Source organism: Capsicum annuum, chromosome 11 (genome assembly GCF_002878395.1).
Source record: "Capsicum annuum cultivar UCD-10X-F1 chromosome 11, UCD10Xv1.1, whole genome shotgun sequence".
Classification (NCBI taxonomy): domain Eukaryota; kingdom Viridiplantae; phylum Streptophyta; class Magnoliopsida; order Solanales; family Solanaceae; genus Capsicum; species Capsicum annuum.
The window spans coordinates 106145220-106169545 of record NC_061121.1 but is presented as its reverse complement, the minus strand read 5'-3'; the positions used below and the strand labels follow the sequence as shown (position 1 = coordinate 106169545).

The 24326-nt window shown below is 35.7% G+C and overlaps 1 pseudogene; it reads left to right on the top strand.

The window, feature by feature from the left end:
* The window catches only part of LOC107846466, a 65734-nt pseudogene extending 41540 nt beyond the window's left edge, over positions 1-24194 (top strand).
* Positions 24195-24326: the final 132 nt, after the last annotated feature.

Sequence of the window (24326 nt, the reverse complement as noted above, 5' to 3'; positions counted from 1 at the left end):
CCTTACAAATGCTGCTTGAATTACCAAACAAGGAAGTGAGTCTCCTTACAAATGTTGCTTGAATTACCAAATAAGGAAGTGCCTCTCCTTACAAATACCGCTTGAATTACAAAATAAGGAAATGTGTTTCCTTACAAATGTTGCTAGAATTACCAAATAAGGAAGTGTGTCTCCTAGAGATATTGGATTATGAGTTTTACCATGGCTTTGAATACCAAATCTGTGCAGCAACATTGCCTCTTGCATTTGTAGAAGTGAGAATATTACGGCCTTTGATGTTTAGGTTTTGAAATCCTTGATTCGAAGGCAGCATGTGTTATTGTTTCATACAAAGAAAACTTGTTAGTTTAGAAACATGGTGGCTGGTTTGTGGATTTACCTTTTGTGGAAATTTATCTTACCCCGATCACGTTTAACCTTGGTTACAACCATTAGCATATGTCATTGACTTGTTGAATCATTGACCCAAACTCAGATTATTAAGAGTAACTCTGAAACAAACATGGTATCTCTGCTTCGCCATGCTCATCAGATAAACCTTTGAACCTTGGTATTTCTATGAGTTTCTAAACTTGCCTATTGAAACAATTTTTTGTATGCCTTATTTCGGCTCACAATCATGTCTTTTGCATGTGCAGGCCCTTTTGTGTTGCTTTGTGCAATTGAAGAAGCTGGTAGCTAGTTTTGAAATCTTTTCTCACTTATTTTGGCATATACTTAACTTAATGACAAGAGAAATATGACAATGATTTTTTGGATAACTGACTCAAGAAAATAAAATAAAACTAAAATAAATAAAGGAAAGAAAGGACCATGAATGTCACCATTTGAAACAAAGAAATGAAAAATTTATCTAAAAATGACAATCAACTCTAATAATTATACCATGCATTTTGAATTAATCAGCCTAATCTTTCCATCCACACTTTCACCAATTGTTGTTGAGTTAATGGTCTTGAAAATGAGTTGCTTCATTAGGTCAATTGCATTTAAGACCCCATTCGGCTAGTGACACCTTGAAGGGTTTCTTTTCAAAAAGCCTCTCTCATTTTGTTTTTCTCAGTTCACCATTGCCTTATGGTGTCTGTGAGGGTTTTTCACCATTGAGACTCTCTTATTTTCATTTCTCTCAACTCACAGTCGTCTTAAGGTGCCTGTGAGGGTTTTCATCAATAAGACTCTCTCATTTTTATTTCTCTCAACTTACCATCATCTTACGGTGCCCGTGAGGGTTTTCACCAATATGACTCTCTCATTTTTTATTTTCCTCCCAATTCTTATTGCTGAGGAAGACAAGTAGTTCTCAAAATGTGTCATCACATTCATTGTATGCTTAGTCTTAACATTCTCAAAGATTGATCTAAAGATCATTTTTTTTACTTGTAACATGGCTTTTGGATAGGGTTAGAAAGAAAGGATGACATAAGGCTCAAACGACACTTGAAGTGGGGTAGGGCTTACAACTTTTCGAATTGACTCAAACAATGAGGATTAACTCATGCCCCAGTTTCTTTTAACTGGGTGACTCTAAATTATTTATTTGGTTGGACCGAGCCCAGAGTAGGGCAGCCTACGTATCTTACCCCCAAGAGAGGAGAATCAGGTCACTCATAGTTCTGGCAGCTTGTTTTGCTTGATTCTGACTTTTTTCATTGACTTTTTCTCTTTGGAACTTTTCTGACTCTATTTTTCTTGAAACTTTTCTATTTCTTTCTTTTTGGACACATTTTTTTCTCTCCTTTTTTTGGACACTATTTTTTTTCAACACATTTCTTTCGAGCTTTGCTGACTCTATTTTCATTTCAAAAGATGTGTATGAAAGAAAATAGAACTAATTCTCAAATGGGGTACACAAAGGATGATACAATTTATGGATAGCAGAATGAAATACCTTCGTCATATCAATCCTTGACAATGCAAGTACATATCTTGCAATGTGAAAATAAAAGATGGAGATCGTTCATGACATTTCTACAACACTAACTTTAACTGAATTTGTGCATCACTACTCTTGAACTTTTTTCAACGTATCACTCAACCATCTGACCTAATTTAGACAGGTCTTTCAATTAATGACCAAGTTATTCTTATGATTCTCAATATAATTGCTTTAATTTTCAAAGAAGGCTTGAACTTGTCACCAAATATCTCATCACTCTACCTATTTTCTCAGATGCTCTCTTTTGCTAACTTTAACCCTCTGATTCAATGTTCATGCTTAAATTGAATTTTAAGATCTAGCTGGAAATTTCACTAGCATGTCATATCGCTAGAGTCAACATAAAATGTACTATGTAAAGAAAATAAACAAACAACACATATTTAAAACACAAAGAAAAATGGGACACTTTATTTAGTTGAAACAAAAGATAGAAGGGTTTGAACATAAACAATAAAAGAACAAAAAAAGATAGATCTCAAACTATTACCCTAAAATAATTCAGACAACAGAAAATAAAACAAAACAAGCTACCAGACCTCTTCCTAGTAGGGAGAAGGGTGACTTATCAATTGTTCAGCCTGACATCTTAGGCATTGGTTGGCATATCAGCATGACTATAGCTTTCCTCACTATCAATGTTCTGTACCATAATTGATTTATCTAGAATCATCTTTTTAATTTTTCTTTTCAAAGCACGACAACCTTCAATACTGTGACCCTGAACATCAGAATGATATGCACATCATACATTAGGATCAAAACTTCTTGAATGTGGTTCAGAAGTATACCTAAGGAGAGGAGTGATCATGCCCTACTATACTAATCTCTGGAATAAACTTACATACGACTCTCCGATTGGTGTGAAGCTATCTCTTGACTTCTGCCTTATTTTATTGTTTGGCTTGAATTAAAAATTGGACCTAGAAGGACTTTGGTATATTTGTGGCGTTTGAGGATGACTCTAAAGAGTTGGTGCACACCATTGTGGGTAATAAGGGAATTGACCATATGGTTGTGCATGTTATATTAGATATGTAGGTGGGGGAATATAGTATAATGGATTTTGGGAAAGATTCTGTGGAGTTTGGGCATTAGCTTGGGTTTGAGCCTGTGGATAACGATGGTGTGGTCCTCTTCCCCACGCCTGTTGTACAACTATAATGGCAGATGTATCTTCCTCACACTTCTTTCCTCTGACACTTCCCGAACCTTTTTGAATTGCTTGAGTCGTCGCTTTTAATGTGGCAATACTCACAACGCGATGGGTCTTAATTCTATCCTCTATCATCTCCTCCATTTTGAGGACCTCAATAAATGGCTTGCCTAATGCAGGTTACAAGTGTTGATAATATGTTTCATCCTATTCTTGAATAAATACCTCCACTATCTTACTTTGTATCATTGACGGTTTCACCCTAGCAGCTTGTTCATGCCATCTAATCGCATACTCTTTGAAAGTCTCAGTACTCTTTTTCTTCATGTTAGTTATGGATTTCTAATCAGGAATCAACTACATCAGGAATCAACTCCACATTGTATTAGAATTGTTGGATAAATTCATTAGCTAGGTCATCCCAACTAATCCACTTGTCGATGTCTTGGTCAATAAACCATTCCGAAGCTAGGCCTAAAAGACTCTCACTGAAATATGCCATGAATAATTCTTCCTTCCCTCTAGCACTCCATAGTTAGTTGCAATAATGTCTCAAATGTGCTATAGGATCTCCATGTCTATCATAATTCTCAAACTTCGACATTTTAAAACCAAAAGAAAGATGTACCCCTGGAAACAAGCACAGATCTTTATATGAGACACTTTTGTACCCTCAAGTCCCTAGAGGTCTTTCATAACTAGTTCCAAACTTCTCAATTTTCTGGTCATTTTCTCTTGTTCTTCTGTTATAACAAGCTTCTCAGTGTTAAGAGTAAATTCAGGCGGGTGAGTATAGCCATAAGGATTAGTTGACTTAAATGTGGGCTCAATAGCATGATATTGATCAGCAAAAATATTCAATGCAGGATCTCTCACAGCGTGGGGAGGCACAACTTATGGATAAACATCAAAAGTAGGAGCTTCAGGTGGGGGTGGTGCTGCAAAAACATGAACAATGGGTAAAGCCGAGCATGTGGTAGCTTTGTGTTGAGGAGTGAGGAAATGAATATTTGAAGTGTTTGGATAGTGTTGCCTCGGAGTAGATCCTGATGCATGTTGTGGTGTTTCAACAAATATAGGAAACTGTGTATGTGACACTGGAGGCAAGCTAGAAATATATTCCAGATTATCAATGGGAAATGGAGGAGGTGGCAACCCATTAGCCCAAGCTTGATGCATTTATATCATTTGTTGCCTTAATTTTTGAATCTCTTCCTTAGCTCCTAAATTCTCATTTCCCGAACTCCATATTTGATTAGTGACAACAAACTCGATATCCTTGTTGGCCATAACTTTCTTTGTGACTTGGTGCAATATGGCGGACCAGCCAAAATTCCACAAACCAACCACCTTAAACTAACTGAACAAGAGATAACAAATGTGTTAGAATTCAACACTTTTTTTCAAAACCTTCTTTTTTTTTATGAAAAGGTCACCAAACCCACGAGGGGCACCTACGTATCTCACTCTTGAGAGAGGAGAATTAGGTGTGCATAGTTCGTGAAGTTTTTCCAAAATGGCCAACCAAACTATTTTTTCTTTCTTTTTTTTTAACTTGAAACTTTAAAAAGAAAAGGAAATAACAAATTGTCAAAAGAATTGATGAAAATCTTTTTGCATTTTTCACGTTTAAAATTCCTATACAAAATAAAATCTATGATTACCAAATAAAAGTCTTTTTGGGTTTTTAATTTTGAATTTCATATGAAAATGAAACTCAAACCTATTAAAGAAAAATCTTTTTGTAGTTTTCTTTTAAAGATGTGTATGAAACACTTACTCTAAATAATGAGTGACTAAAATCTATTTGGATTTTTCAAATAAGATTCCCGAACCCACAATAGGCTGCCTACGTATCTCACTCTCGAGAGAGGAGAATCAAGGGTGCGTAGTTTATCCAGATTGGACAATTAATGATTAACTAAAAGACTAAACCTTGACTTAAGAGACACGACCAAAGACAGACGATGAAAAACGTCAATAAAATCTTTTTTGGGTTTTTAATTTGACACTTCACATAAAACTGATACAACAACTATAAAAACAAAAAAAAATCCTTTTTGGTTTTTTCGTTATATGAAATGTACAAAACTTCTACCATTTTCTTTTACATTTTTTCTTTATAAAAAAGCTCCAATAAAATAAATATTTTTTGAAATTTTCGAATTATGAATGCGTGGTAAAGGAACAAAAGGAAAATCTTTTTGATGTTTTTTAGAAAATGAGTACGAAAGGTAAATTTTTTTTTTTTGAATTTTTGGATTGAGAAAAACGAAAGCCATAAAGAACTCTAAAAACTCTGAAAACTCTTTTTTTTTGGCTGACCTTTTCTTTTTCTCTTTTTTTTCCAACACTTTTTTGTCTACAAACTTTACTTCTAACACATGATTTTCCACAAATAAGTCCGTCAAATGACCACGCTACCCTCAAAGATACAACATTTTGCACGTAGGGATGCTTTAGAGGTGAGTCTCCTACAAAGGACCAAGTGAGTCCCGCTAGATCTCAATATGATGCACATAAGCATGACCTAAAGGCTGACCTACGTTGAGGTTTACTAACAAGGCTTTTCAGGGGAGCTTATAGTCGGTAGTGGCTGCGACAGATTTCCACCTACTCCATATAATCCAATGGCTTCCCCTCCTAAAATAAGGGTGACTCAACTATAGGTCGTGTTCACACTTGTACTACGAACTTGTTACAGAAAGAATGACTTGGGTTATGCACATGATGCCAGATATAAAGCGGTAACACATAAGGTAAAAACTATAAACAAAGAGCACGTATGAACATAACAATGATAAACAATAATACCAAACAACACAACACAAAATGTCTATACACCTATAGTGCCAAACTGAGCCGATACAACTCCAAAATAAGCTCGAATTCCGAAAAATGGTCCCCAACAGAGTCGCCAGAGCTGTCATACCCCTTTTTTGACCAAAAAGATTTGATTTTAAGTTTCGAAATTTTGAAAGGGTTTTTATTATTAAAGTGATAAAAGATGAAAATTTGTTTCGAAAAGGATTATTTACAATTAAATTCAGAGTCACCACTTGACATAAATTAGGTGTGCCAAGTCAGCTTTGGAAATCTTTTTTTAAATAGCTTGAATCTAAAATTGATCCGGGAACAGAGATTCCATTTAAGGAATTCTGTTGACTGAAGAGAAGGTGTTAGGCACCCCTCGATCCCGTGGTTTGACCACGGTCGCTTGGTGGAGCATATCATCTAATTTGACACTACGAATGTATAAACCACCCAAAACACATAAAAAATCAATCAAACAAACAAAGCAAAACAAATTCAAAATATAGGGTCCAGTCCAGTTATACAATCCAAAATGAAAAAATGTGAAAATATAAATCCTATTCTAAACTACTCCTAGAGTATGCACTACCCGACACCTCGGGCCTTCAACATGAACGTCCTTTAAGTACAGGATACTTTGGAAAATTCCCTGGATAAATCAATTCAAATCCCTCAAGGCATTCCCCGACCAAATGAATGCATTTTTAGTGCGAGAAAATTAAACTATTCAACAAAATTTCATATATTCCACGAAATTTCCAACATTCAACCAAAACCACAAATTCTAAACTTTGCCTACCCAACCTATGTTTTCCTAAACTAATCAACTTATTATGATACTACCAAGTTCAATTAACGGTCATTTCAAGTCAAATAACCAACGAATTAAACTAATCAAAATTCACCCATTATACTAAGTTTTCAATTCTCACCACCAAATTAATTATAAAAAATTCCAATAATTCACGGTCACCACTTTAAAAATCCCCAATCATTGTCAATGAAACCAAATAAACAAATCGATATCACCCAAATATTCATATCATGCTTTACACAAACCAATCACGCATATAGAATGATATCAAAATAGAATTGGACCTCCAATCGAGCTTTTATTGTGAAAATTATACAATCAAGATACCAAACTATACCCAAAAACCTCAAAAAACGTCCCTCAAATAAAGAATAACTCGTCAAATATCGATCGGACCTCCATTCGAATCAACAGCCAAAATAAAAACCAAATTTACCTTTTTTGATGGAATTTTTTTTGTGTGTATGATTTGTGCCCAATCTTGGTGAGGAAGATAACCCCTCTGTTTTATTGAATATTCGTATCCCTTTTTGACTCTCTCTTGTATCTCTCCTATTTCAGCCTCTCTATCTATCTATCTTTTATTCTTACTGGTCAGCTCACTCCCTAATTTCAAACTCTCTCTATCTCCTACCTTACGGCTCTCTCTCGATGCCCCATCTCCCTTAATAGTGTGTGTATTTTCCTGTTCTTAATCCATGTAAAGATGATGAAGGATATATTTATGTATGATCCTGTGAGAGTAAGTGTGTGCAAATAAATGGATATATGTGAATAAAGGTTGTATTTGTGTTGATAGTGTGTGGATTTGTATTTTTGAGTGAAGAAGATAATGGAGAAGTAGAAGTAGGTCTCTCCCTTCTCCTTCCTTGGAAACAAAGAAAATGGATCCCTTTTTATTTTCCCCCCTTTTTCAGTGTGGCCCCCTCTTTAATAGTGTGTTTATGGTCAAAAGGAATAAAAAAATGTAAGGAAGGATGTAGTGAGGAGATTTATTTTTATTGGGTAGGGTGTTAGGATAAGATATAATTATTTAGGGATTTTGGTAAGGGTTGTTAATTTTCGTATTTTTGTGGGATATAATCACACGGGTAAGGGTATGTGGTGAGGTGAGGGACAAAATTAGGTGTCAACATCATTCCCCATGTGACTGTAAAAATGAAGTGTTTTCAGAAAAAGAAGTAGACAACGAGACAAAATTTTGTCCCAGCGATTATTCAAAAGAATAAAACAGAAGGAACGAGGACAACCAAGTTAGAGAGTCGAGTGAGGTCTCATCGAGGTTCCGGTCAGCGACTCTGTCATTACATCAAAAAGAAAATTACATATTAAAACATAAATGAAATTACAATAATTCTATCTATGTAGATTTCCTTGACTCTTGACTTGCTATTTCATCACCTTGTTCTTCAGGCGGGCTCCTGACTTGCTGTTTCTTCAGCTTGTTTCTTGGCTTTCAACTTCTTCACCTTGTTTCTTGGCTTTCAACTTCTTCACCTTGTTACTTGACTTTCTATTTTTTTGCCTTGTTCTTTGCGTGGATCCTGAAATCATATGAAAACTAGAAAGAAAATTATTCCAAACATAATTATTGTAAAGAGAAATTCTGTTTGCTAGAAAAGTAAATTTCCAAAACAAAAATTAAATTTTTGCCCCAGTTTATCATCAGAAGACTTTTGAGAAAGTCACATCATACCTACTTGTATGTTGCAATGATGAATCAAGACTCTAACCAAGAAATGCAACTTCTGAGAGTAAAATTGAATAACCAAGATTAGGAAGTGTGTCTCCTAAGAATTAAAGTCAGGGATTCTAACTAAAAAGTATTTCTTGTAGAGATACAAGTTTAAGTTAAAAAGTATGCCACCTGACCAATGAAAACTAGCAAGGAAGTGGGTCTGCTAAGGGTTAAGTATGATAACTCGACTAGAAACTGCATCTTCTAGAAATCAAGGGAACTGACTCAACTAGGAAGTCCATCTACTAGGAATCAAGACTTAAGTTAGGAAGTGCATCACTTAAAAAGAAAAATTCGAATTACCCAATCAAGGAAGTGCATCTCCTTACCATGTTGCTTGAATTATGAAAACAAGGAAGTGCATCTCCTTACCAATGCTAATTGAATTACCAAAATAAAGAAGTGCATCTCCTTACCAATTCCACTTGAATTAATCAAACAAGGAAGTGCGTCTTCTCACAAATGTTGGTTAAATTAGCAAAACAAGGAAGTGCATCTCCTTACCAATGCTTCTTGAATTACCCAAACAAAGAAGTGCGTCTCATTACAAATGTTGCTGGAATTACCCAAACAAGAAAGTGTCTCCTTACAAATGTCACTTGACTAACAGAATAAGGAAGTGCATCTCTTTATAAATATTTATTGAATTACCAAATAAGGAAGTGCCTCTCCTTACAAATACCGCTTGAATTACAAAACAAGAAAGTGTGTTTCCTTACAAATGTTGCTGGAATTACCAAATAAGGAAGTATGTCTCCTAGAGATATTGGATTATGAGTTTTACCATGGCTTTGAATACCAAATCTGTGCAGTAATATTGCCTCTTGCATTTGTAGAAGTGAGAATATTACGGCCTTTGATGTTTAGGCTTTGAAATCCTTTATTCAAAGGTAGCATGTGTTCCTGTTTCACAAAAAGAAAACTTGTTAGTTTAAAAACATGGTGGCTAGTTTGTGGCTTTACCTTTCATGGAAATTGCTCTTGCCCCGATTACGTTTAACCATGGTTACAACCATTAGCATATGTCATTGACTTGTTGCATTGTTGACCCAAACTCAGATTATTAAGAATGACTCTGACACAAACATGGTATCTCTGCTTCGCTATGCTCATCAAATAAACCTTTGAACCTTGGTATTTCCATGAGTTTCCAAACTTTTCTGTTGAAACAATTTTTATATGCCTTATTTTGGCTCACAATCACGTCTTTTGCATGTGCTGTCCCTTTGATCTTGCTTTGTGTAATTGAAGAAGCCGGTAGCCAGTTTGGAAATCTTTTCTCACTTGTTTTGGCATAGACTTAACTTAAAGACAAGAGAAAAATGACAATGATTTTTTGGATAACTAACTCAAGAAAATAAAATAAAAAAAGAAAAGAAAAGACCATGAATGTCCCCATTTGAAACAAAGAAATGAAAAATTTATCTAAAAATGATAGTCAACTCTAATGATTATACCATGCATTTTGAATTAATCTGGCTGATCTTTCCATCCACACTTTCACCAATTGCTGTTAAGTTAATGGCCTTGAAAATGAGTTGCTTCATTAGGTCAATTTCATTTAAGACCTCATTCGGCTAGCGACACCTTGACGGGTTTCTTTTTAAAAAGCCTCTCTCATTTGGTTTTTCTTAGTTCACCATTGCCTTATGGTGTCTGTGAGGGTTTTTCACCATTGAGACTCTCTTATTTTCATTTATCTCAACTCACAGTCGTCTTATGGTGCCTGTGAGGGTTTTCACCAATAAGACTCTTTCATTTTTATTTTTCTCAACTTACCATCATCTTGCGGTGCCCGTAAGGGTTTTCACCAATAAGACTCTCTTATTTTTTATTTCCCTCCTAATTCTTATTGCTGAGGAAGACAAGTAGTTCCCAAAATATATCATAACATTCATTTCATGCTTAATCTTAACATTCTCATAGATTGATCTGAAGGTCTTTTTTTTGTTGTAACTTGGCTTTTGGATAGGGTTATAACAAAAAGGATGACATGAGGCTCAAATGACACTTGAAGTGGGGTAGGACTTACAACTTTTAGAATTGACTCAAACAATGAGGATTAACTCATGCACCAGTTTCTTTTGACTGGGTGACTTTAAATTATTAATTTGGTTGGACCGAGCCCAGAGTAGGGCAGCCTGCGTATCTCACCCCCGAGATAAGAGAATCAGGTCACGCGTAGTTCTGGCGGCTTGTTTTTCTTGATTATGACTTTGTTTTTCATTGACTTTTTTCTTTTTGGAACTTTTCTGACCCTTTTTTTCTGGACACTCTTTTCTTTTCTTTCTTTTTGGACACATTTTTTTCTCTTTTTTTTGACACTATTTTTTTTCTAACAGATTTCTTTTGAGCTTTGCTGACTCTATCTTGATTCCAAAAGAGGTGTATAAAAGAAAATAACACTTAGGATCTAATGGGAACACAAAGGATAACACATTGTATGGATAGCAAAACAAAATGCCTTCGTCATATCAATCTTTGAAAATACAAGTATACATCATGCAATGTGAAAATGAAAGATGGAGATCATTCGTGACATTTCTACAACACTAACGTTAACTGAATTTGTGCATCACTACTCTTCCATTTTGTTCAACATATCACTCCACCATCTGACCTAATTTAGATAGGTATTTAAATTAATGACCATGTTATTCTAATGATTCTCACCATAATTCCCTTAATTTTTAAAGAAGGCTTGAACTTGTCACCAAATGTCTCAGTATCTACCTATTTTCTCATATGCTCTCTTTTTCTAACTTTAACCCTCTGATTCAATGTTCATGCTTAAATTGAATTTTAAGATCTGGCTGAAAATTTCACTAGCATGTCATATTGCTAAAGTCAACATAAAATGTACTATGTAAAGAAAATAAACAAACAACACATATTTAAAACACAAAGAAAAATGGGACACTTTATTTAGTTGAAACAAAAGATAGAAGGGTTTAAACATAAACGACAAAAGGAAAAAACAAGATAGATCCCGAACTACAAACCTAAAATAATTCGGACAACATAAAATAAAACAAAACAAGCTACCAGACCTCTTCCTAGTAGGGATAGGGGTGACTTCTCAAATGTTCAGCTCGAAATCTTAGCCACTAGTTTGCATATCAGCATGACTATAGCTTTTCTCACTGTCAATGTTCTGCACCATAATTGATTTATCTTGAATCTTATTTTTAATTTCTCTTTTCAAAGCACGAAAATCTTTAATACTATGACCCTGAACATCAGAACGATATGCACATCATATATTAGTATCAAAACTTCTTGAATGTGGTTCAGAAGTATACCCAAGGAGAGGAGTGATCATGCCCTGCTTTACCAATCTTTGGAATAAACTTGCATACGACTCTCTGATTAGTATGAAGCTATTTCTTGACTTCTGACTCATTTCATTATTTGGCTTGCATAAAAAATCAGACCTAGAAAGGGCTTTGGTATGTTTTTGGAGTTTGAGGATGACTCTGAAGAGTTGGGGCACGCCATTATGGGTAAAAAGGGAATTGACCATAGGGTTGTGCATTGTATATTAGATATGTAGGTGGGGGAATATAGTAGAATGGATTTTGGGAAAGATTCTGTGGAGTTTGGGCATAAGCTTGGGTTTGAGCCTGTGGGTAACGATGGTGTGGTCCTCTTGCCCGTGCCTGTTGTACAACTACAATGGTAGATGCATCTTCCTCATACTTTTTTCCTCCGACACTTCGCAAATCTTTTTTAATTGCTTGAGTAGTCCCTTTCAATGTTGCAAAACTCACAATGCGACCGGTCTTAATTCCATCCTCTATCATCTCCCCCATTTTGAGGACCTCAATAAATGGCTGGCCTAATGTAGGTAACAAGTGTTGATAATATGTTTTATCCTACGCTTGAATAAATACCTCCACTATCTTACTTTTTTTTAATTAATGGTTTCACCCTAGCAACTTGTTCATGCCATCTAATTGCATACTCTCTGAAAGTCTCAGTACTCTTTTTGTTCATGTTAGTTAGGGGTTTATCATCAACAATCAACTACATCAGGAATCAACTCTACATTGTATTGGAATTGTTGGACGAATTCATTAGCTACGTCATCCCAACTAATCCACTCGTTGATGTCTTGTTCAACAAACCATTCTGAAGCTAGGCCTAAAATACTCACCGAAATATGCCATGAATAATTCTTCCTTCCCCCCAGCACCCCTTAGTTGGTTGTAATAACGTCTCTAATTTGCTACAGGATCGCCATGTCCATCATACTTCTTAAACTTTGGCATTTTTAAACCAAAAGGAAGATGAACCCCTGGAAACATGCACAGATCTTTATATGAGACACTTTTGTACCCTCTAAGTCCCTGGAGGTCTTTCATAGCCAGTTCCAAACTTCTCAATTTTTTGGTCATTTGCTCTTATTCTTCTATTAGAATAGGCTTCTCAGTGTTAAAAGGAAATTCAAGTGGGTAAGTATAGCCATAAGGATTAGTCGACGTAAATGTGGGCTTAATAGCATGATATTGATCAACAAAAATATTCAATACAGGCTCTCTCGCAATGTGGGGAGGCACAACTTGTGGATAAATCTCAAAATTAGGAGCTTCAGGTGGGGGTGGTGCTGCAAGAACATGAACAATAGGTGGAGCCAAACATGTGGTAGCTTTGTGTTGAGGAGTGAGGAAATGAATATTAGAAGTGTTTGGATAGTGTTGCCCCAGAGTAGATCCTGATGGATATTGTGGTGTGTCAACAAAAATAGGAAACTGTGTATGTAACACTGGAGGCAAGCTAGAAAGATATTCTAGATTATTTGTGGGAAATGGAGGAGGTGTCAACCTATTAGCCCAAGCTCGATGCATTTCTATCATTTGTTGCCTTAATTTTTGAATCTCTTCATTAGCTCCTAAATTCTCATTTCCCGAACTACCTATTTGATTAGTGACAACAAACTCAATATCCTTGTTGGCCATAACTTTCTCTGTGACTTGGTACAATATGGAGGACCAGCCAAAATGCCACAAACCAACCACCTCAAACTAACTGAACAAGATATAGCAAATGCATTAGATTTCAATAATTTTTTTTCGAAATCTTTTTTTCTTTTTAAAAAGGTCACCGAACCCACGAGAGGCGCCTACATATCTCACTCTCGAGAGAGGAGAATCAGGAGTGCGTAGTTCATGAAGTTTTGCCTAAATGCCAACAAAACTATTTTTCCTTTCTTTTTTTTTTCTTGAAACTTTATAAAGAAAAGGAAATAACAAATTGTCAAAAGATTTAACGAAAATCTTTTTGCATTTTTCACGTTTAAAATTCTTATACAAAATGAAACCTATGATTACCAAAGAAAAATCTTTTTGGGTTTTCAATTTTGAATTTGATATGAAAATGAAACTCGAACCTATTAAAGAAAAATCTTTTTGTAGTTTTCTTTTAAAGATATATATGAAACACTTACTCTAAATAAAGAGTCATTAAAATCTTTTTGAATTTTTCAAATAAGATCCCCGAACCCACAATAGGCTGCCTACGTATCTCACTCCCGAGAGAGGAGAATCAGGTGTGCGTAGTTCATCCCGATTGGAAAATTAATGATTAACTAAAAGACTAAAACTTGACTTAGGAGACACAACCAAAGACAGATGATGAAAAATGTTAATAAAATATTTTTTGAATTTTTAATTTAACACTTCACATAAAACTGATACAACAACTATGAAAAGAAAAAAAAATCCTTTTCAGTATTTTCGTTAAATGAAATGTAAAAAACTTCTACCATATTCTTTAACATTTTTTTTTATAAAAAAGCTCCAATAATTTTTTTTTGTTGTTGAAATTATCGAATTATGAATGCGTGGTAAAGGAACAAAAGGAAAATCTTTTTTATGTTTTTGAGAAAATGAGTACGAAAGTTAAAAAATCTTTTTGAATTTTTTGATTGTGAAAAACAAAAGCCATAAAGAACTCTAAAAAGTCCAAAAACTTTTTTTTTTTGCTCACCTTTTCTTTTTCTCCTTTTTTCCCAACACTTTCTTGTCTACACACTTCACTTCTAACACATGTTTTTCACCAAATAAGTCCGTCAAATGACCACGCTACCCTCAAAGATGCAATATTTAGCATGTAGGGATGCTTTAGAGGTGAGTTTTCTACAAAGAACCAAGTGAGTCCCGCTAGGTCTCAATATGATGCAGATAAGCATGACCTAAAGGTTGACCTACATTGAAGTTTACTAACAAGGCTGTTTGGGGGAGCGTATAGTTGATAGTGGCTGTGACAGCTTTCCACCTACTTCATACAACCCAATGGATTCCCCTCCTAAAATAAGGGTGACTTAACTATAGGTCGTGTACACACGTGTACTACGGACTTATTGCAGAAAGAATGACTCGGGTTATGCACATGATGCCAGATATAAAGTGGTAACATATAAGTTAAAAACTATAAACAAAGAGCATGCATGAACTCAACAATGATAAACAATAACACCAAACAACACAACAAAAAATGTCTATACACCTATAGTGCAAAACTAAGCCGATACAACTCCAAAATAAGATTGAATTTTGAAAAATGGTCCCCAACAGAGTCGCCAGAGCTGTCACACCCCTTTTTTGACCAAAAAGATTCGATTTTAAGTTTCAAAAGTTTGAAAGGGTTTTTATTATTAAAGTGACAAAAGATGAAAATTTGTTTCAAAAAAGATTATTTACAATTAAATTCAGAGTCACCATTTGACATAAATCGGGTGCTCCAAGTCACCTTTGGAAATCCTTTGTCAAAATAGTTTGTCTCTAAAACTAATCCACGAATAGAGATTCCAGTTAAGGAATTCTGTTGACCGAAGTGAAATTATTAGGCACTCTTTGATCCCGCTTGTGGAGCATATCGGCTAATTTGACACCCCGAATGTATAAACCACAAAAAATACATGAAATAATCAATCAAACAAAAAACACAAAAAAAATTCAAAATATAAGGTCCAGTCCAATCATACAATCCAAAATGAAAAAATGCGAAAATATAAATCCTATTCTAAACTAGTCCTAGAGTATGCACTACCTGACGCTTCGGGCCTTCATCACGAACGTCCTCCAAGTACAAGATACTTCGGGGCATTCCCGAGATAAATCAATACAAATCCTTCGAGTCATTCTCCGGCCAAATGAATACATTTTTAGTGCGAGAAAATCAAACTATTCAACAAAATTTTAAATATTCCACGGAATTTCCAACATTCAATCAGAGCCACAAATTCTAAACTTTTCCTTCCAAACCTATGTTTGCCTAAACAGATCAACGTATCATGATACTACCAAGTTCAATTAACGTTCATTTCAGGTCAAACAACCAACGAATCAAACTAATCAAAATTCACCCATTATATCAAGTTTTAAATTCTCACCCCCAAATTAATTATCAAAAATTCCAAAATTCACGATCACCACTTTAACAATCAACAATCATTGTCAACGAAACCATACAAATAAATTGATATCACCCAAATATTCATATCATGCTTCACACGAACCAATCACGCATTTAGAATGAAATCAAAATGAGAACGAGATAGAATTGGACCTCAAATCAAGATTTTATGGTGCAAATTATGCAATCAAGCAACCGAACCAGACCCAAAAACCTCGAACAATGTCCCTCAACGACGAACAACAACTCATCAAATTTTGATTGGACCTCCGTTCAAATCAACACCAAAAATAGAAACCAATTTGATATTTTTTGGTGGAATTTTATTTGTGCGTGTATGATTTGTGCCCCAATATTGGTGAGGAAGATACCCCTTTATTTTAGTAAATATGTATCTCCCTTTTCGACTCTCTCTTGCGTCTCTCCTATTTTATCCCCCCCTTTCTCTCAATCTTTCTCTCTTACTGGTCAACTCACTCCCCAATTTCAAACTCTCTATGTCTCTTACCTTATAGATCTCTCTCGATACCCCATATCCCTCAACAGTGTGTGTATTTTCTTGTTCTTAATACATGTAAAAATGATGAAGGATGTGTTTATTTGTCATCCCGTAAGAGTGAGTGTGTGCGAATGAATGAATATATGTGAGTAAAGGTTGTATCTGTATTGATAGTGTATGGATTTGTATTTTCCAGTAAAGAAGATAATGGATAAGCAGAAGTAGGTCTCTCCCTTCTTCTTTCCTGGATACAAAAAAATGGATCCCTTTTTGTATATGCCCCCCTTTTTCACTATGCCCCCCTCTTTAATAGTGTGTATATGGTCAAAAGGAACAAAAAACATGAATGAGGTGGTAGTGAGGTGGTTTATTTTGATTGGGTAGGGTGTTAGGATAAGATATAATTAGTTAGGGATTTTGTTAAGGGTTGTTAATTTTTGTATTTTTGTGGGATATATTAACATGGGTGAGGGTACGTGGTGAGGTGAGCTAAAAAAGGATATAATTAGACTTCAGAAGGGACAAAATTAGGTGTCTACAGGATTTGTGATCCAAATGTTACCCAATCCTCATCCGAAAAGTCCAAAACTTCTCTGAGACATGCTTTTTATACACTTTAACATGAATTAACTCAAAAACTAATATCTTGGTATCGAGAAAACTACTTTAAAAATCCTTGATGTTAAGAGGCCTTAAAAATGACTAAGTCCCCAACACTTAGCTGATCTAAGCTAAGAATAGTATGGGGTATTGCAATATCCCCCCTTGGAAATATTGATTATCGAATGAGACTGATTAAGATGAGAATACTTGGAAAACTTTGATCATATACTGAACATGCATAACTGGAAACATGATTACATAACTGAGTCTAAAACATGATACATAAACTAAACTAATTTCATAAATGTATGCAATGATATGAGAATGATTATTTAGCTGGAACTGAGAATAGAAAAGATTTAATCTAAGGAGAAATGTTACCTTAAGCTGAGTCTGAATTTGTAGAGAAAAGATGGAGGGTACTTAGTACGCATATATACTTTTGCTTCACAAGTGGCTCTCTTAACGGACTGATTCAGCCAAAAAACTTTGACCAAGGGAACTTCTTTGTTCCTATAACGCCCTGATTTTCTGGAACCAGAATGCCACACCGTGCTCATGACTCTGAGGGACCACAAGCTAATCCTTTCTGATATCTGTAACTAAGCACTGCATAATATACTGAAATAAATGTAGAAAACTGGCAAAAACTTTCCATAAGGTTCAAAACACCTAAAATAATCAATAGTGAAAACTGAATACTAATATATCTGTCCGAAAAGCCTTTGACTATCTGAGCTACAGAGTTAATAGGATATGTGCCCAACTAACTCCATATACTATAAATAAATTGAATCTAATGCAATAATAAAATAAAGATCAACCTTGAATGAAGTGGACTTACTGCTACGTCCACTACTGCTGACTGATTTTGGACTTCTAAAGGTACTCTAGATCTCGTTCTTCTAAGCCTATGATATAAGACACCATAGCGCAAGAGAAAAGTATGCGTTAGTACTTTGAATGTACTGGTATGCTAGATGAAGTAAGGCTAAATGCAAGGGCTTATGCATGAACATTACTCAACTGAATAATTATAAGAGTACTAAATGAGGACATATTCATAAATGCACAACCATAACTGAAATCATCGTGACTCTAAATACTGAGACTCGGATACTGCTTTACTGATGTCTAAACTTACTACTGATACTAAGAAACTAAAAAATGAATCTTCTAATATTGATAACTGAGTACTGAAGTTGAGATCAGTCTTATCTAGTGAGTGATCTCTGAATCTGATGATACAGAAGCTAATTAACTGAATCTACTCATATCAATGACTGAGTTCTGAGCTTGCTACTATCGACTGACTAAATCTATGATCAAACCTTTCTAATGGATGATAGCTAAATCTATTAATAATAATAAAGAATAATTGTATCTGAGACTAGACCTATCTAGCAGAAGATCTCTGAATCTTTTAATAATAGAAATAATTGACTGTGTTTGAGATCAGGCCTATCTGGCGGGTGATCTCTGGATCTATTAGTACTGATTCTGATTAACTTTACATAAGACAAGGCCTATCTAGCAGGTGGTTTATGAATCAATGGAACTATCTAAGTTCCTTACTGAGTTAAGTGACCGTATCAGATAGTCTTGATTTCTGAGTTATACTCTAAAGACTGATACTGAAACTGCAACTGTTGAAGTTCTTACTTAACTGACATGCCTCGAATCTAATATAGTGGGGTCCAACCTATAACCCCAGCTGAAAAGGTATTAATACCATTCCATGGGTTCGATGGTCAAGCCTTTCTAACAGGTGACCTTGAACAGAAAGTCAAGACTAATGCAATATAATAGTCTAGCCTTAATCGAATGGGTGACTCCTGGTCCTGCACTACTACATAGTTCTAGAGTTCAGGGATAGTTACTAACAACTGTGCCTCCCTAACAGGGAAGCCGACATCCCTGCACTCGCTCGGTGCTAGTTACTACTCCTAACTGAAGGACTCTGAACTGATTCTTAACTGAACTTAGACTGAGCTAATCTGTTACTGATCATACTGGGTAACTGAGTTAAGCTAAGTTCACTTGATTTTGAAGACTGATGGAATACTACTGAATTTTGTTATCTGACTGAATACTACTGAGTTCTGTAACTTATTGAGCTTTACTGAAATCTGAACTAAATGTTGAATACTACTGAGGTCTGAACTGAGTACTAAGCTGGATTAGGATGAATACTGAGATTACCAAGTTTTCTTATCTTCTGTCACTAACTAAAATCTACTGATCATAGTATGCCTGAGTTTTATCTTGAGACTAACTCGACTCTAGAAAAACAGCTAAGTTTTCAGGTATAAATACCCCCAGGACTGGATATCATAAAGTAAATAAGACAGGACCACACTTTACTATCATGACAATAGACTTTCATTCACAACACAGTCAATACGATATCTTATCAACCACTTGAATGTCATAAACATGTAAATGTATAGGGAATGCATACTAATATCTCATAGCTGTCCAATAAGGAATACACATGGATAAAAATACATGTAGCTTATCATAATACATTCACTAAGGCATTTCAACAAACGTTTGGCATGCACTACTTATCACATAATTGGGGATTTCATGCCTAACATACTTAAAAGGCACCATTTTCTTTACTTAAGCATTCTATCAAACATTTAGGGAGCATGCTTTAGTTATACCAAAGATTCTATATATATCAGGCAACTTGAAGAGGGTTTATCATGAACATCATACTATTTATCACATACTAGAATCAACTCTTGAAATTGGTACTCTAAATCATGAATTAAAGCTCAAGAATACAAAATCATGAACTCTAATTCACATAAATCATGACATCTCATAAATACGTAAACCTTAAAATTTTAAAAAGGGTTCTTGAACTTTTTGGGTGAAAGGAACCCTATAATCAACACCTAACATACCTCAAAATCTTAAATCTTAAAATATAACTAACATTTCTTGAACATTTTTGGATTGGGAAACACAGATCTTGATGTTTTCTTGATGGTTCTTGAATTTCTTAGTTTCTTGAAGAAGGGTTTGGATCTTGTTCTTAGATTTTGATATTGAAATAAACCCTCATTTTGATGTTATGAATGAATGAGCAGTTATGTGATTTGATTTGACATGATTGGGTGTTAGATAGGGTGGAAAAAGAAACAAAAATCCTACTAAAACGGTGTTTCAATGCTATTTCGGACAAAATTGACGGTCTGAGAGATGGACCTTCACTGTGGTGACTGACCGTCACTCCAACCATCACTTTTGGGTTGGAAAATGGCCTTACTACTTCATTTGTGATGGCCAAAGCAATGGTCCATCGCTGAATTGATGGCCCGTCAGCTTGCCCGTCGCTCTTGGGCACAACTCTCAGTAAAATGGCCATAACCTTTTACTCCGATGCTGAATTTTGTCAAAATTGGTATTGTTGGAAAGATAATTTAATTATCTATCTTACGGTATGTAATTAGATAAAAAATTCATAGTATATCAAAAGATATACTTATTTAAAGTTGACTAGACCAAAATTCTTCTCAAGAATTCAATCGGTAAGGGATGTTTAGATTCGTCTAATAGCTAGGATATATTTAAGGCATTAATATACATTAGTATTGATCATAAAACTACCAAATAACTAAGATTTATTTCACATGAGCTTGAAGCATGATTCTACTATCGGTTGGGAATCTTGGGGCATTATAATATCTCCCCCTTGGGAACATTCGTACTCGAATGTCACTTGTTAGGCTAAGAGTACTAATTGGCAGAGCTTATTTAAGGGACGAGAACATCTAAAACATGATTATGCAACTAAAACTACTGATATTCTGAGTTCTTTTTCTAAACATGCATATGTAGTGCATGGGATACACGGCTAAAACTAATTTTAAGCTGAATTCTCATAATGAACATGTATATCTGATGCATGGATACTTGACTAAGTTTCTCTCATGAATGCGTGACTGAATACATTGATGAACTGAACTTTTATACTAAACATGCATATCTAATGCTTGAATAGTTGGCTAAACTAACTCTTGAAAGCATGACTGACTATGCAATAATAACTGATACAAAGCTTTTAATGTGAATCTGAGCATAAAATTGAATGGGTTTTAGGAATTGAAAAAATTGGGGAGTTATAGGGTATCTCCCCCTTGGGACACTATATTAAGCTTAAGTGGACATTATAATTTATGTCAACTTCTATTGACCATGAAATCTTTGTATGTGAAAAATTAGAAAGGCTACTATATGTAAAATGATACATTTCCAAGATAGCTTTCTAATGATACCAATTTTGCTACAATCTGGCACCAGAACAAGAAGTTATGGCCTTTTAAAGTAATATGCGTCGCCTAACCAATCGTACATGGCCACTGGAAAGCATAGGTGATAGCATAGGCAGCGCCTATGTAAACATAGGAGATTGCCTAAGTGGTGCCTATGTAAACATAGGCGATGGCATAGGCGACGCCTATTTAAAGGTTTCAAGTGACTTAAACACTCCGTTTTTGGGGCAAAATGGTCATTTTCTACCCTTACTTAGCCCTAAACACGAAATTTAGTTCCAAAGACCCCAAAATACACCTTCATTCAACAAAAGTGCCCAAGGATTCTCCTTAGGGTTTCAAAATAAAAACCTAAGTAATACAAGATTCAACCGGGGGTTTTAGAAACTAATTGCATATTTGGAATCCCCAGAACATAGGCTTCAAGAAGCACCTATATTTGCATATAGAGGTACGTGGGGTTATCTCAAAAATCTCATGGGCTTTAAAAATTCATGTTTTCAAAATGGGGGTTTTGAAATTACTAATATGATATGTTTTAAACATTTTATGATATTGATTTGGTCGTTAGGCCTAAATCCAAGGTGATTTGATATATTATATACGCATATGCATGTGTTTCATATTGATGATAAATTGAGAGCATGATTTACACGGAACACCTCTCTTGATATGGTATTATTTTACATTTTCATGTGATATAAATCATTTGAAATCATCTTGAAATGCATGTCATGAAATGTCTAAAAAATCGTCATAATTTTGATATGGTTTTTGACTTCCAAAGAGAGGGTTGTTTTGTTCATGTTGAAATATGTTGCATATGATGATTGAATGAAGAGAATGATATGACACTGATTGACTTGCAAGTTGGGTATGATGATACCCTATAGAGTATAACATGTGATTGATTTGAAAAAAGTTTGAATGTATTGATTTTTATGAGAAAGGTGGATGCCCGAAGAAGGCGTTTGAGTGAAAGGGCTCATCGCTGGAAATCGTAGTTGCCGATGCTGGTTATATGACATTGTATCCGACATGGGAGGATAATAAAATAATTGAGACATCTCACATGGGGAGGATTCCTTGCGGTTTACTCACATGGGGGGTATACCAGCTCCAAATCCTGGTGGCTACTTGGATTGGAGGCTTGGCTGCCGACCACTAGAGGCAGATTCCACATAGCCATGGAATTACAATTGTAGGGTAGTCCACCTAGCTCAACCGTATTATATTGGTATTGAAAACTATTACATTATGCCCATGTGTTTTCATATAATTTGATAAGAAACTGCTTTATAATAGCTCTCACCCATATTGGGTAAAAATATTACATCTATATTTTAATTTCTCTGCATACCAGTGCTTTTGTATTGACCCCCTCTCCTTCCAGGTTAGGCGGCACAGTTTAGGGGTCCAGACAACCAGTAAATTCCTTCCGATAGATTATAGAATCAAGTGGTGAGCCTTCTATATTTTGGAAGGCCTAATGTCTGCAGTTTAATTTGTTATTTATTAGTTTTGGGTCTACTGGGGGCCTTGTCCCAGTTTTTAGATAGACATTGGTTTTAGTCGTGTAGGAAAGATTTCGCAAACCTTATAGAGATGTTGTGTTGAGATTGTGGGACATTATTCTCCATCTTTACTTTCACATGATTCTTAACCATATTTCTGTTATATTGTGTATCTTCTGAATTTTTTTTATCGTATGAATTGTGTGCATGATTACCAGACAGATAGGGGTGTTTTAGGCCTCATGGTTTGGAATACTCATCACGGCTAGGGACCCGATTCCGGTTATGATAAACTTTGTATCAAAGCACGGTTCATGGTCCAAGGGTGTCTGCAAAATCGCATCGGATAGAGTCCTATTTATGGTGTGTTGTGCGCCACCCTTATAAGCAGGAGGCTGCAAGGCATTTAGGAAATGTTTCCCTTCTTTGTGATTTAGGTTGTGCTTCAGAGTCTGAACTGTCCCCTAATTAATAATCACTTGAATTTTAGAAACACAGTTATGCCTCCATGTTGTATCATCGATCAGATTGCTCAGGCAGATGAGGTCCATCCCACCCATGGGATGTAGACCCGTAATAGAGCTCACACTCTAGAACTTGTCCCTACTTTGGGAGTCCCTCCAGTCCCGACCAGCCCACCTCGGGCTCCGTGGACTAATGTCAACCGTCCCCCAACTGCTCAGGGAGATATTTTAAATGCAGAATTCAGATGGTCTATTCATATGCTGACACATTTGGTAGCTAACCAAGCTCAACGATCAGAAGATGTTGGGTCTTCATCTATTACGTTTGAGGCTACTAGGGTCGAACATTTCATGAAGATGAACCCACCTAAGTTCACTGGCACCAAGGTGGAGGAAGATCCACAGGAGTTCATGGATGAGATAGAAAAGATCTTTAAGGTAATGCATATGGATGAGATTAAAAGGGTGGAATTGGTAACTTATCAGCTCAAGGATGTTGCGAATCAGTGGTATGCCAACTGGGAGGATGGAAAAGGTAAGAGTGCTGAGCCCACAGTTTGGGGCAAATTTATGGAAGCTTTCCTTGATCGATTCTTTCCTCTGGAGTTGAGGGAGGCCAAGGAGAAAGATTTTATGAATCTGAAGTAGGGCAGTATGAGTGTCCAGGAGTACACTTTGACGTTTAATAAACTAGCCCGCTATGCACCAGAGTTGACTAGTAATATGAAAGCTTGGATGAGGAAATTTGCATCCGACCTTGCTGATAACCTGGTACTTGAGTGTCAGGGGGCTATGTTGAACAAGGAGTTAGAATTTGCTCGGCTGACCGCTTATATACAGAAGATAAAAGAGAAGAAAAAGAAAATTTCAGAAAGAAAAGAGAACGATAGGCAAGCAAAGAGAGCCAGAACCTCAAATCAGAATCACAGCCAGCCACAGAGCGAAAACTAGGGAAATAGATGGCAAAAAAAGAAGTCATGGAGTAATACACAGTCTGCTACCAGTGCCCCAATGCCCGAAACACTAGCAGACAGACGATCTCAGAGTTTCCAGACTCATCACGGATCGAGAGCCCTAGATACT